This window comes from Bombina bombina, chromosome 5 (assembly GCF_027579735.1).
Source record: "Bombina bombina isolate aBomBom1 chromosome 5, aBomBom1.pri, whole genome shotgun sequence".
Lineage (NCBI taxonomy): Eukaryota > Metazoa > Chordata > Amphibia > Anura > Bombinatoridae > Bombina > Bombina bombina.
Window position 1 is genome coordinate 800089078 of NC_069503.1, and position 14894 is coordinate 800103971.

Sequence of the window (14894 nt, forward strand, 5' to 3'; positions counted from 1 at the left end):
ATCTACAATATAACTAATAGTTACATTGTAGCTATCTTAGGTTTTATTTTTATTTCACAGGTAAGTTTGTATTTATTTTAACTAGGTAGACTAGTTACTAAATAGTTATTAACTATTTACTAACAACCTAGCTAAAATAAATACAAATTTACCTGTAAAATAAAACCTAACCTGTCTTACACTAACACCTAACCTTACACTACAATTAAATAAATTACATTAATTAAATACAATTACATAAATCACAAAAACAAACAAACACTAAAAAAAGAAATTATCAGATATTTAAACTAATTACACCTAATCTAATAGCCCTATCAAAATAAAAAAGCCCCCCCCAAATAAAAAAAACCCTAGCCTAAACTAAACTACCAATAGCCCTTAAAAGGGCCTTTTGCGGGGCATTGCCCCAAAGAAATCAGCTCTTTTACCTGTAAAAAAAATACAAACAGCCCCCCAACAGTAAAACCCACCACCCACACAACCAACCCCCCAAATAAAATCCTAAATAAAAAAACCTAAGCTCCCCATTGCCCTGAAAAGGGCATTTGGATGGCCGTTGCCCTTAAAAGTGCATTTAGCTCTTTTTCAAGTGCCCAAACCCCTAATCTAAAAATAAAACCCACCCAATAAACCCTTAAAAAAAGCCTAACACTAACCCCCAAAGATCCACTTACAGTTTTTGGAGACCCAACACCTATCTTCAACGAAGCCAGCAGAAGTTCTCAACGAAGCAGCAGAAGTCTTCATCCAACCGGGCAGAAGTCTTCGTCCATATGGCATCTTCTATCTTCATCCATCCGGTGCGGAGCGGGTCCATCTTCAAGACATCTGGCACGGAGCATCCTCTTCAATCAACGTCTTCTTCCGAATGAGGTTTCCCTTTAAATGATGTCATCCAAGATGACGTCCCTTAGATTCCGATTGACTGATAGATCAGCCAATCGGAATTAAGGTTGAAAAAATCCTATTGGCTGTTGCAATCAGCCAATTGGATTGAGCTTGAGGATTGATTGGAACAGCCAATCACTAGAATGCAAGCTCAATCCTAATGGCTGATTGGATCAGCCAATAGAATTGAAGCTCAATCCTATTGGCTGATTGCAACAGCCAATAGGATTTTTTCAACCTTAATTCCGATTGGCTGATAGAAATCTAGGAATCTAAGGGACGCCATCTTGGATGACGTCATTTAAAGGGAAACCTCATTCGGAAGAAGACGTTGATTGAAGAGGATGCTCCGCGCCGTATGTCTTGAAGATGGACCCGCTCCGTGCCGGATGGATGAAGATAGAAGATGCCGTCTGGATGAAGACTTCTGCCCAGTTGGATGAAGACGTCTGCCGCTTCATTGAGGACTTCTGCCGGCTTTGTTGAGGATGGATGTAGGGTCTTCAAAAACTTTTTTTACATGTAAAAGAGCTGATTTCTTTGGGGCAATGCCCCGCAAAAGGCCCTTTTAAGGGCTATTGGTAGTTTAGTTTAGGCTAGAGGTTTTTATTATTTTGGGGGGGATTTTTTATTTTGAAAGGGCTATTAGATTAGGTGTAATTAGTTTAAATATCTGATAATTTCTTTTTTATTTTGTGTGTTAGTGTTTTTTTTTTTGTTTTAATTTAGGTATTAGTGTAAGGCAGGTTAGGTTTTATTTTACAGGTAAATTTGTATTTATTTTAGCTAGGTAGTTAGTAAATAGTTAATAACTATTTAGTAACTATTCTACCTAGTTAAAATAAATACAAACTTGCCTGTAAAATAAAAATAAACCCAAAGCTAGCTACAATGTAACTATTAGTTATATTGTAGCTAGTTTAGGGTTTATTTGACAGGTAAGTGTTTAGTTTTAAATAGGAATTATTTTGGTAATGATAGTGGGTTTTATTTAGATTTATTTTAATTATATTTAAGTTAGGGGGTGTTAGGGTTAGGGTTAGACTTAGGTTTAGGGGTTAATAAATTTAGTATAGTGGCGGTGACGTTGGGGGCGGCAGATTAGGGGTTAATAAATGTAGGTAGGTGGCAGCGATGTAAGGGACGGCAGATTAGGGGTTAATAATATTTAACTAGTGTTTGTGATGTGAGAATGCGGCAGTTTAGGGGTTAATATGTTTATTATAGTGGTGGCGATGTCCGGAGCGGAAGATTAGGGGTTAATAATTTTGTTTTATTATTTGCGATGTGGGAGGGCCTTGGTTTAGGGGTTAATAGGTAGTTTATGGGTGTTAGTGTACTTTTTAGTACTTTAGTTATGAGTTTTATGTTACAGCTTTGTAGCGTAAAATCCTACTGACTTTCAGTTTACGGTATGGATCTTGGCAGTATTGGCTGTACCGCTCACTTTTTGAGCAAGTACCCAAGATGGCGGCAAATAGGTAGCGGGGGGAGGGTTAGAGAGCTGTTTGGGGGTATCAGGGAGGTTGGGGGCTAAGGCAGGGGTCCATGACAGCTGAATAAATATTTTTAAAAAATGGAAGATAAACAAGGGGCGCCAACATAGTGTGAATAGTTAAAACAACAAATATAAAAGTGATGTGCAAAAAACTACTCACAAGGAAAGTGGCACCTTAAATGAATAAGGTGCGATAAAGCAGGCTGACATTCAAATTCCAGCAGTCAGTACGCTGGAGGTCTCACCCAGAGAACCTGTGGAATCCAGATAGGCATCTAGAAAGTAGCACCCACATTTTTTAGGGCCAATGGCCCGGACCAGGTGAGCTGCAAGCTGATAGGTGTTCTCCTGCTGCACTCACGCCACCGAAACTTTTCTCCAAAACTGACAGTGTCAGTGTATGGAAGGTTCCGTGGTAAAAGTCCTGTTTCAAAAACAAGTGGATCGTGGAAAGAAGCAAAAATACCGGGTCGTGGTATAAAACAAACAGTATTTATTTTGCAACGCGTTTCTCAGTCTATTCCAGACCGTTTCATCAGGCATAATCATAGTTAACAATAGAGACCTATTTAAACCCACAGTGACCCGGAATTGAAACAAAAGGTCAACTCTATTAACAATGTTGCAATTGCAAAAAACATTTAACTTTTGATACATTGTATAAATTGGTTTGAACAATTGTGATAACACTTAAATAAAAAGTATATAAAAAAAAATCCTATTCGCAATTACCAAATATATCTGGAAAAAAAAAATATATCATAGTAAACTGGACATATATTAACATGTGTGTATATATATATCTCATCTCCTGGTTGGATTCGAACCCAGGATCTAATGTGTGCTAGGCAATGGAAAAATCAAAAGGCTGCTTTTATGTCTTGTTTAAATTTCTTGCAAAAAGGATTAGTATTGATACAAAATATATAAATTGATCTACATGTCTCACAATGTCTAGAAGATAATCTTATTTGGTCTTTTTAATAAATGACTCTAATTTTTAAAACCAAACTAAAAGGAATTTTCTAATAAATATAAAACTAAAAAAGAAATGTTCGTGACAAATGCTTACTATAAATAAGTGACATATAAAAATTATAAAATATATATATGTGTATATATATATATTTTATTTTATGGCTCCACTGGACTCGAACTTGGGACCTTCTGTATGTTAAGCGAGCATGAAATTGATAAGGCTATCTTGAAGGCCTATTTTTATGTTATATATTGGAGCAGAAATATGTTAGGAATTATGTTATTAATAATATGTATATATATATTTGGGACTCACCCCGTTGGGGTGAACATCATCGAAATTGTAAAAATTGTAAAAAAACTAAAACCAACCATAGTGTCCCCAACCATTGTGAAACGATACACGACGGGAGTTCAGATATCTATAAAATTATCCCTATTGATCATGTACCACCTTCCACAGATTATGATCGTCTGATTAAACTCAGGCAATTAGAAACATAAACTCAAAACCTTGTATCCATTAGGCTTAAATGCCAATGTAGATTTGGCAGCCTTCACATAAATTATTACTTTTATACAGGTTACATTTGTATCTAACATGAGATTTAGCTTTTAGGGTCTAGTACATCATATTTTCTTATATTTTTTTATATACATTAACAAACACTACCATACGTCGATACCACTACATTATATCTCTCTTATTTCTTTTTCTCTTCTTTGTCAGTCTTCAATAATATATTGCATTAATGCAATTTAGACACATATAGAATATGTTATATTTCCATACACTTATATTTATGTGTATATGCCCATGACGAGCATGTCCACATAGTTGTGTATATGTATGCACTTGTCTATCCGGTTCTAAACCTAATAGTCCAAGCACCTATATAGTTTCATATTATATTATATTTTACATACCTGATTTATATTATTTTTTACGATACACTATTTTGCACATTTCATCTTTTTGAATGTTTGATTATTCATCAACACATACACCTACAATTGTTTATATACATTCTGGATACACTTTTTAGTCTATTTGGTTGTTGTATATGATTGGAAACAATTAATAACATAATTCCTAAATATATTTTTGCCCCAATATATAACATAAACTTTCAAGATAGCCTTACCAATTTCATGTTCGCCTAACATACAGAAGGTCCCAAGTTCGAGTCCAGTGGAGTCCCAAATATATATATACATATTATTAATAACATAATTCCTAACATATTTCTGCTCCAATATATAACATAAAAATAGGCCTATAAGGTAGCCTTATCAATTTCATGCTCGCTTAACATACAGAAGGTCTCAAGTTCAAGTCCAGTGGAGCCATAAAATAATATATATATATATATATACACATATATATTTTTTATAATTTTTCATAATTTTTATATGTCACTTATTTATAGTAAGCATTTGTCACGAACATTTCTTTTTTAGTTTTATATTTATTAGAAAATTCCTTTTAGTTTGGTTTTAAAAATTAGAGTCATTTATTAAAAAGACCAAATAAGATTATCTTCTAGACATTGTGAGACATGTAGATCAATTTATATATTTTGTATCAATACTAATCCTTTTTGCAAGAAATTTCAACAAGACATAAAAATAGCCTTTTGATTTTTCCATTGCCTAGCACACATTAGGTCCTGGGTTCGAATCCAACCAGGAGATGAGATATATATATACACACATGTTAATATATGTCCAGTTTACTATGATATATTTTTTTTTCCAGATATATTTGGTAATTGCGAATAGGATTTTTTTTATATACTTTTTATTTAAGTGTTATCACAATTGTTCAAACCAATTTATAAAATGTATCAAAAGTTAAATGTTTTTTGCAATTGCAACATTGTTAATAGAGTTGACATTTTGTTTCAATTCCGGGTCACTGTGGGTTTAAATAGATCTCTATTGTTAACTATGATTATGCCTGATGAAACGGTCTGGAATAGACTGAGAAACGCGTTGCAAAATAAATACTGTTTGTTTTATACCACGACCCGGTATTTTTGCTTCTTTCCATGATCCACTTGTTTTTGAAACAGGACTTTTACCACGGAACCTTCCATACACTGACACTGTCAGTTTTGGAGAAAAGTCTCGGTGGCGTGAGTGCAGCAGGAGAACACCTATCAGCTTGCAGCTCACCTGGTCCGGCCATTGGCCCTAAAAAACGTGGGTGCTACTTTCTAGACGCCTATCTGGATTCCACAGGTTCTCTGGGTGAGACCTCCAGCGTACTGACTGCTGGAATTTGAATGTCAGCCTGCTTTATCGCACCTTATTCATTTAAGGTGCCACTTTCCTTGTGAGTAGTTTTTTGCACATCACTTTTATATTTGTTGTTTTAATGATTCACACTATGTTGGCGCCCCTTGTTTATCTTCCATTCTAGACACCCTGACCCTTCGCACCGCGGGACACAAGAGGAGCACGCCAAACACCTGAACACATCACCGTTCACATATTAGGATTGGACACTTATTTTTTACATCACAGCATTTTTTGGGACATTGATATGCATTGATATACTTTTTATATATTTTACTCATCACCACAAATATCATTGTTTATCTGTGATATCTGATTATTTTAATGTATCACTAATATTATACACAAATTGTCCTGAGCACTTGTTTTACTCACAATTTATTTTTGTCATTATTATTAATTTTTCACACATACCAAAACACTGTGCTGTTTATATTTTTTTATTTATGCATACGGGTACAAACCCAATCATAAAGTGTTAGGTCCTACTTTGATAACCTGTGTTCCAAGCGCATCCTCTTAAGTTTTTTCCTCCTCAGGAATTTCTTTTTATATTATTTTTAAAAAATAAATTAAAAAAACACCTTATATTTAGTACTGGCAGACTTTCTGCCAGTACTTAAGATGGCGTGGACAATTGTGGGGTGGGGGAGGGAAGAGAGCTGTTTGGAAGGGATCAGGGGGTGAGATGTGTCAGGTGGGAGGCTGATCTCTACACTAAAGCTAAAATTAACCCTGCAAGCTCCCTACAAGCTACCTAATTAACTCCTTAACTGCTGGGCATAATTTACATGTGGTGCGCAGCAGCATTTAGCGGCCTTCTAATTATCAAAAAGCAACGCCAAAGCCATATACGTCTGCTATTTCTGAACAAAGTGGATCCAAGAGAAGCATTTACAACAATTTGTGCCATTATTGCACAAGCTGTTTGTAAATAATTTCAGTAAGAAACCTAAAATTTAGAAAAATGTAATGTTTTTTTTTTATTTGCTCGCATTTGGCGGTGAAATGGTGGCATGAAATATACCAAAATGGGCCTAGATTAATACTTGGGGTTGTCTACTACACTGCACAAAAGCTAAAATTAACCCCTAATTAACCCTTCACTGCTGGGCATAATACACGTGTGGTGCGCAGCGGCATTTAGCGGACTTCTAATTACCAAAAAGCAACCCCAAAGCCATTAAACTCTGCTATTTTGGAACAAAGGGGATCCCAGAGAAGCATTTACAACCATTTGTGCCATAATTGCAGAAGCTGTTTGTAAATAATATCAGTGAGAAACCTAAAGTTTGTGACAAAATTTGTGAAACAGTGAACAATTTTTTTTTTATTTGATTGCATTTGGCAGTGAAATGGTGGCATGAAATATACCAAAATGGGCCTAGATCAATACTTTTGGTTGTCTTCTAAAAAAAAATATCTACATGTCAAAGGATATTCAGGGATTCCTGACAGATAGCAGGGTTCCAATGTAACTAGCGCTAATTATGAAAAAAAAGTGGTTTGGAAATAGCAAAGTGCTACTTGTATTCATGGCCCTATAACTTGCAAAAAAAACAAAGAACATGTAAACATTGGGTATTTCTAAACTCAGGATAAAATTTAGAAACTATTTAGCATGGTTGTTTTTTGGTGTTGTAGATGTGTAACAAATTTTGGGGGTCAAAGTTAGAAAAAATGTGTGTTTTTTTCCATATTTTATAATTATTTTTATAGTAAATTATAAGATATGATAAAAATAATGGTATCTTTAGAAAGTCCATTTAATGGCGGGAAAAACAGTATGCAATATGTGTGGGTACAGTAAATGAGTAAGAGGAAAATTACAGCTAAACACAAACACTGCAGAAATGTAAAAATAGCCCTTGTCCTTAAGGGTAAGAAAATTGAAAAATGATCTGGTCATTAATGGGTTAAACTTAAATAAATGGATTTGATAGAGCATCAATTTTGCTTCTCTTAGTATGCTTTGTTAAAGAGTAATCCTAGGTGAGCTCAAGAACGTGCACATATCTTTAGCCATCTGGCAGAAGTGTTTGCAACAATGTGTATAGCCATATTACTGCTGCCATAGGCCTCTAGTTATCAAGCCGTCAACCTCAAATACGCTGGAATTCCGCAGCGTATTTGTGGCGAGGCTGATTCGCCTAAGTTATCAAGCCCTACACACCGGCAAAAGTAGAATTTAGTGATGTAAGCTTCGATCCGCCGGACTCAGTCCGACACAGACCGATTCTTACATCATTCCAGATGTTCTGAACACAAGTTCGGCACAATCTGACTACTTTTGCTAGTTATCAAAAAACTAGCAGGTACGCTCTGCACTTTTCCGGCCCAGCGTACCTGGTTTTCAATCCGCCGCCCTGGAGGTGGCAGATCCCATAGGAATCAATGGGATTCTGACCATAGCGAAAGCTCATGTTCGCTGCTGCCCGACATCCCATTGATTCCTATGGGAGATGTCTGCACCTAACACCCTAACATGTACCCCGAGTCTAAACACCCCTAATCTGTCCCCCCCCCTACACTGCCGCAACTAAATAAAGTTATTACCCCCTAAACCGCCACTCCCGGACCCCGCTGCCACTCTAATAAATATGTTAACCCCTAAACCGCCGCTCCCGGACCCCGCCGCCACCTACATAATTCCTATTAACCCCTATCCTGCCCCCCTACACCGCCGCCACCTATAATACATTTATTAACCCCTATCCTGCCCCCCCTACACCGCCGCCACTATAATAAAATTATTAACCCCTAAACCTAAGTCTAACCCTAACCCTAACACCCCCCTAACTTAAATATTAATTAAATACATCTAAATATTATAACTCTTATGAACTAAATTAATACTATTTAAAACTAAATACTTACCTTTAAAATAAACCTTAATATAGCTACAATATTACTAATAATTATATTGTAGCTATTTTAGGATTTATTTTTATTTTACAGGCAACTTTCAATTTATTTTAACTAGGTACAATAGCTATTAAATAGTTATTAACTATTTAATAGCTACCTAGTTAAAATAAAGACAAATTTACCTGTAAAATAAAAACTAACCTAAGTTACAATTACACCTAACACTACACTATACTTAAAAAAATTATTCCTATTTAAAACTAAAAACTTACCTGTAAAATAAACCCTAAGGCCTAGATTTAGAGTTTGGCGGTAGCCGTGAAAACCAGCGTTAGAGGCTCCTAACGCTGGTTTTAGGCTACCGCCGGTATTTGGAGTCAGTCAGGAAAGGGTCTAACGCTCACTTTTCAGCCGCGACTTTTCCATACCGCAGATCCCCTTACGTCAATTGCGTATCCTATCTTTTCAATGGGATCTTTCTAACTCCGGTATTTAGAGTCGTGTCTGAAGTGAGCGTTAGAAATCTAATGACAAAACTCCAGCCGCAGAAAAAAGTCAGTAGTTAAGAGCTTTCTGGGCTAACGCCGGTTTATAAAGCTCTTAACTACTGTGCTCTAAAGTACACTAACACCCATAAACTACCTATGTACCCCTAAACCGAGGTCTCCCCACATCGCCGCCACTCGATTACATTTTTTAACCCCTAATCTGCCGACCGCCACCTACGTTATACTTATGTACCCCTAATCTGCTGCCCCTAACACCGCCGACCCCTATATTATATTTATTAACCCCTAACCTGCCCCCCACAACGTCGCCGCCAGCTACCTACAATAATTAACCCCTAATCTGCCGACCGCCACCTACGTTATACTTATGTACCCCTAATCTGCTGCCCCTAATACCGCCAACCCCTATATTATATTTATTAACCCCTAATCTGCCCCCCTCAACGTCGCCTCCACCTGCCTACACTTATTAACCCCTAATCTGCCGAGCGGACCGCACCGCTACTATAATAAAGTTATTAACCCCTAATCTGCCTTACTCCCGCCTCAATAACCCTATAATAAATAGTATTAACCCCTAATCTGCCCTACCTAACATCGCAGACACCTAACTTCAATTATTAACCACTAATCTGCCGACCGAATCTCACCACTACTGTAATAAATGGATTAACCCCTAAAGCTAAGTCTAACCCTAACACCCCCCCTAAATTAAATATAATTTAAATCTAACAAAATAAATTAACTCTTATTAAATAAATTATTCCTATTTAAAGCTAAATACTTACCTGTAAAATAAACCCTAATATAGCTACAATATAAATTATAATTATATTATAGCTATTTTAGGATTTATATTTATTTTACAGGTAACTTTGTATTTATTTTAAAAAGGTACAATAGCTATTAAATAGTTAAGAACTATTTAATAGCTAAAATAGTTAAAATAAAAAAGTTACAAAAAATAAAAAAATATTTACAAACATTAGAAAAATATTACAACAATTTTAAACTAATTACACCTACTCTAAGCCCCCTAATAAAATAACAAAGCCCCCCAAAATAAAAAAATGCCCTACCCTATTCTAAATTACAAAAGTTCAAAGCTCTTTTACCTTACCAGCCCTGAACAGGGCCCTTTGCGGGGCATGCCCCAAGAAATTCAGCTCTTTTGCCTGTAAAAAAACACATACAATACCCCCCCCCCAACATTACAACCCACCACCCACATAACCCTAATCTAACCCAAACCCCCCTTAAATAAACCTAACACTAAGCCCCTGAAGATCTTCCTACCTTGTCTTCACCTCACCGTGTATCACACCGATCCGTCCTGGCTCCGATATCTTCATCCAACCCAAGCGGGGGCTAGACATCCATCATCCGACGGCTGAAGAAGTCCAGAAGAGGGTCCAAAGTCTTCATCCTATCCAGGAAGAAGAGTAGATCCGGACCGGCAACCAACTTCTTCCAAGCGGCATCTTCTATCTTCATCCGATGAGGACCGGCTCCATCGTGAAGACCTCCAGTGCGGACCCATCTTCTTCGGACGACGTCCAACTGAAGAATGACGGTTCCTTTAAGGGACGTCATCCAAGATGGCGTCCCTCGAATTCCGATTGGCTGATAGGATTCTATCAGCCAATCGGAATTAAGGTAGGAAAATTCTGATTGGCTGATGGAATCAGCCAATCAGAATCAAGTTCAATCTGATTGGCTGATCCAATCAGATTGAGCTCGCATTCTATTGGCTGATCGGAACAGCCAATAGAATGCGAGCTCAATCTGATTGGCTGATCGGATCAGCCAATCGGATTGAACTTGATTCTGATTGGCTGATTCCATCAGCCAATCAGAATTTTCCTACCTTAATTCCGATTGGCTGATAGAATCCTATCAGCCAATCGGAATTCGAGGGACGCCATCTTGGATGACTTCCCTTAAAGGAACCGTCATTCTTCAGTTGGACGTCGTCGGAAGAAGATGGGTCCGCGCTGAAGGTCTTCACGATGGAGCCGGTCCTCATCGGATGAAGATAGAAGATGCCGCTTGGAAGAAGGTGGTTGCCGGTCCGGATCTACTCTTCTTCCCGGATAGGATGAAGACTTTGGACCCTCTTCTGGACTTCTTCAGCCATTGGATGATGGATGTCTAGCCCCCGCTTGGGTTGGATGAAGATATCGGAGCCAGGACGGATCGATGTGATACCCGGTGAGGTGAAGACAAGGTAGGAAGATCTTCAGGGGCTTAGTGTTAGGTTTATTTAAGGGGGGTTTGGGTTAGTTTAGGGGTATGTGGGTGGTGGGTTGTAATGTTGGGGGGGGTATTGTATGTGTTTTTTTTACAGGCAAAAGAGCTGAATTTCTTGGGGCATGCCCCGCAAAGGGCCCTGTTCAGGGCTGGTAAGGTAAAAGAGCTTTGAACTTTTGTAATTTAGAATAGGGTAGGGCATTTTTTTATTTTGGGGGGCTTTGTTATTTTATTAGAGGGCTTAGAGTAGGTGTAATTAGTTTAAAATTGTTGTAATATTTTTCTAATGTTTGTAAATATTTTTTTATTTTTTGTAACTTAGTTCTTTTTTATTTTTTGTACTTTAGTTAGTTTAATTGTATTTATTTGTAGATATTGTATTTAATTAATTTATTGATAGTGTAGTGTTAGGTTTAATTGTAGGTAATTGTAGGTATTTTATTTAATTTATTTATTGATAGTGTAGTGTTAGGTTTAATTGTAACTTAGGTTAGGATTTATTTTACAGGTAATTTTGTAATTATTTTAACTATTTTAGCTATTAAATAGTTCTTAACTATTTAATAGCTATTGTACCTGGTTAAAATAAATACAAAGTTACCTGTAAAATAAATATAAATCCTAAAATAGCTATAATATAATTATAATTTATATTGCAGCTATATTAGGATTTATTTTACAGGTAAGTATTTAGCTTTAAATAGGAATAATTTATTTAATAAGAGTTAATTAATTTCGTTAGATTTAAATTATATTTAACTTAGGGGGGTGTTAGTGTTAGGGTTAGACTTAGCTTTAGGGGTTAATACATTTATTAGAATAGCGGTGAGCTCCAGTCGGCAGATTAGGGGTTAATGTTTGAAGTTAGGTGTCGGCGATGTTAGGGAGGGCAGATTAGGGGTTAATACTATTTATTATAGGGTTAGTGAGGCGGATTAGGGGTTAATAACTTTATTATAATAGCGGTGCGGTCCGCTCGGCAGATTAGGGGTTAATAAGTGTAGGCAGGTGGAGGCGACATTGTGGGGGGCAGATTAGGGGTTAATAAATATAATATAGGGGTCGGCGGTGTTAGGGGCAGCAGATTAGGGGTACATAGGGATAATGTAAGTAGCGGCGGTTTACGGAGCGGCAGATTAGGGGTTAAAAAAAATATGCAGGGGTCAGCAATAGCGGGGGGCGGCAGATTAGGGGTTAATAAGTGTAAGGTTAGGGGTGCTTAGACTCGGGGTACATGTTAGAGTGTTAGGTGCAGACATAGGAAGTGTTTCCCCATAGCAAACAATGGGGCTGCGTTAGGAGCTGAACGCGGCTTTTTTGCAGGTGTTAGGTTTTTTTTCAGCTCAAACAGCCCCATTGTTTTCTATGGGGGAATCATGCACGAGCACGTTTTTGAAGCTGGCCGCGTCCGTAAGCAACTCTGGTATCGAGAGTTGAAGTTGCGTTAAATATGCTCTACGCTCCTTTTTTGGAGCCTAATGCAGCCATTCTGTGAACTCTCAATACCAGAGTTATTTAAAAGGTGCGGCCAGAAAAAAGCCAGCGTTAGCTACGCGGGTCGTTACCAACAAAACTCTAAATCTAGCTGTAAGATAGCTACAATGTAGCTATTTTAGGATTTATATTTATTTTACAGGTAACTTTGTATTTATTTTAGCTATTTAGAATAGTTATTAAATAGTTATTAACTATTTAATAACTACCTAGCTAAAAGAAATACAAAATTACCTGTTAAATAAATCCTAACCTAAGTTACAATTAAACCTAACACTACACTATCATTAAATTAATTTAAATAAATTACCTACAAATAACTACAATTAAATACAATTAAATAAACTAACTAAAGTACAGAAAATAAAAAAAACTAAGTTACAAATATTTAAAAAATATTGCAACAATTTTAAGCTACTTACACCTAATCTAAGCCCCCTAATAAAATAACAAAGCCCCCAAAATAAAAAAAAATGCCCTACCCTATTCTACATTAAAAAGTTACCAGCTCTATTACCTTACCAGCCCTTAAAAGGGCCTTTTGCGGGGCATGCCCCAAAGAAAACAGCTCTTTTGCCTGTAAAATAAAAATACAACCCCCCCAACATTAAAACCCACCACCCACACACCCCTACTCTAACCCAAACCCCCTTTAAATAAACCTAACACTACCCCCCTGAAGATCATTCTACCTTTAGCCGTCTTCAGCCCGCCGACCACCGATGGAACAGAAGAGGACATCCGCAGAGGCCGAAGTCTTCATCCAAGGGGCGCTGAAGAAGTCTTCCATCCAATTGAAGTCTTCATCCAAGGGGCGCTGAAGAAGTCTTCCATCCGATTGAAGTCTTCATCCAAGGGGCGCTGAAGAAGTCTTCCATCCGATTGAAGTCTTCATCCAAGGGGCGCTGAAGAAGTCTTCCATCCGATTGAAGTCTTCATACAGGCGGCGTCTTCAATCTTCATCCATCCGGAGCAGAGCCATCTTCAGACGAGCCGACGCGGAGCCATCCTCTTCTACCGACGGACTAACGATGAATGATGGTTCCTTTAAGTGATGTCATCCAAGATGGCGTCCCTCGAATTCCGATTGGCTGATAGGATTCTATCAGCCAATCGGAATTAAGGTAGGAAAAATCTGATTGGCTGATTTAATCAGCCAATCAGATTGAGCTCGCATTCTATTGGCTGTTCCGATCAGCCAATAGAATGTGAGCTCAATCTGATTGGCTGATTGAATCAGCCAATCGGATTGAACTTCAATCTGGCTGATTAAATCAGCCAATCAGATTTTTCCTACCTTAATTCCGATTGGATGATAGAATCCTATCAGCCAATCGGAATTCGAGGGATGCCATCTTGGATGACGTCACTTAAAGGAACCGTCATTCGTCGTTAGTCCGTCGGTAGAAGAGGATGGCTCCGCGTCGGTGTTATGTGATTCTTTTTTCAGGATATGATGTTATCATTTATCACTTTTCAGCAAGGAAATGACTGACACATTACACAGGTTTTCACAATCTTATAATAACAATGATGGTTTATTCTGCAACATAATCATGGAAACAAAATACCACAAACCACTATTCATACTTATAACACTCTATGCAATTGCAATGCTTATATAAACAATTCTAGATACAATTATCTATACAGTTTTCAGTTACATTTAGTTGCCTGCACAACGACTGATAACAATCTTATGTTGTATTACCACTAAAACAAGTCTAGCTAGTTTTAAACAAACAAATTAATACATCACCGTGATCTCTGTTTGCATCATCCTATCCTGCCGCTTCTGGGGCGCAATGGGAGGGGACATCTGGGCAATCTTTGGACCAGGAGAAAAACAGGCGATCAGCGGGAAACAACACTGAGGATGCGTCCATCCACAGGCCCCAAAAGTACACTCAATACACACACCAAAAATACACAGACGCTCAGACACTCAGACTCTCAGACTCAGACATCAGACATGACATGACATGACAGATCAGATTGCCCAAATGTACCCCTCTTTATACTGTTCACTTGTGTAACAGTTTTGGCGCAACTCCACAGATCCTGAGACCGCACCCTCTGAGGTTGGCCGTGGCCCAAGACATCTG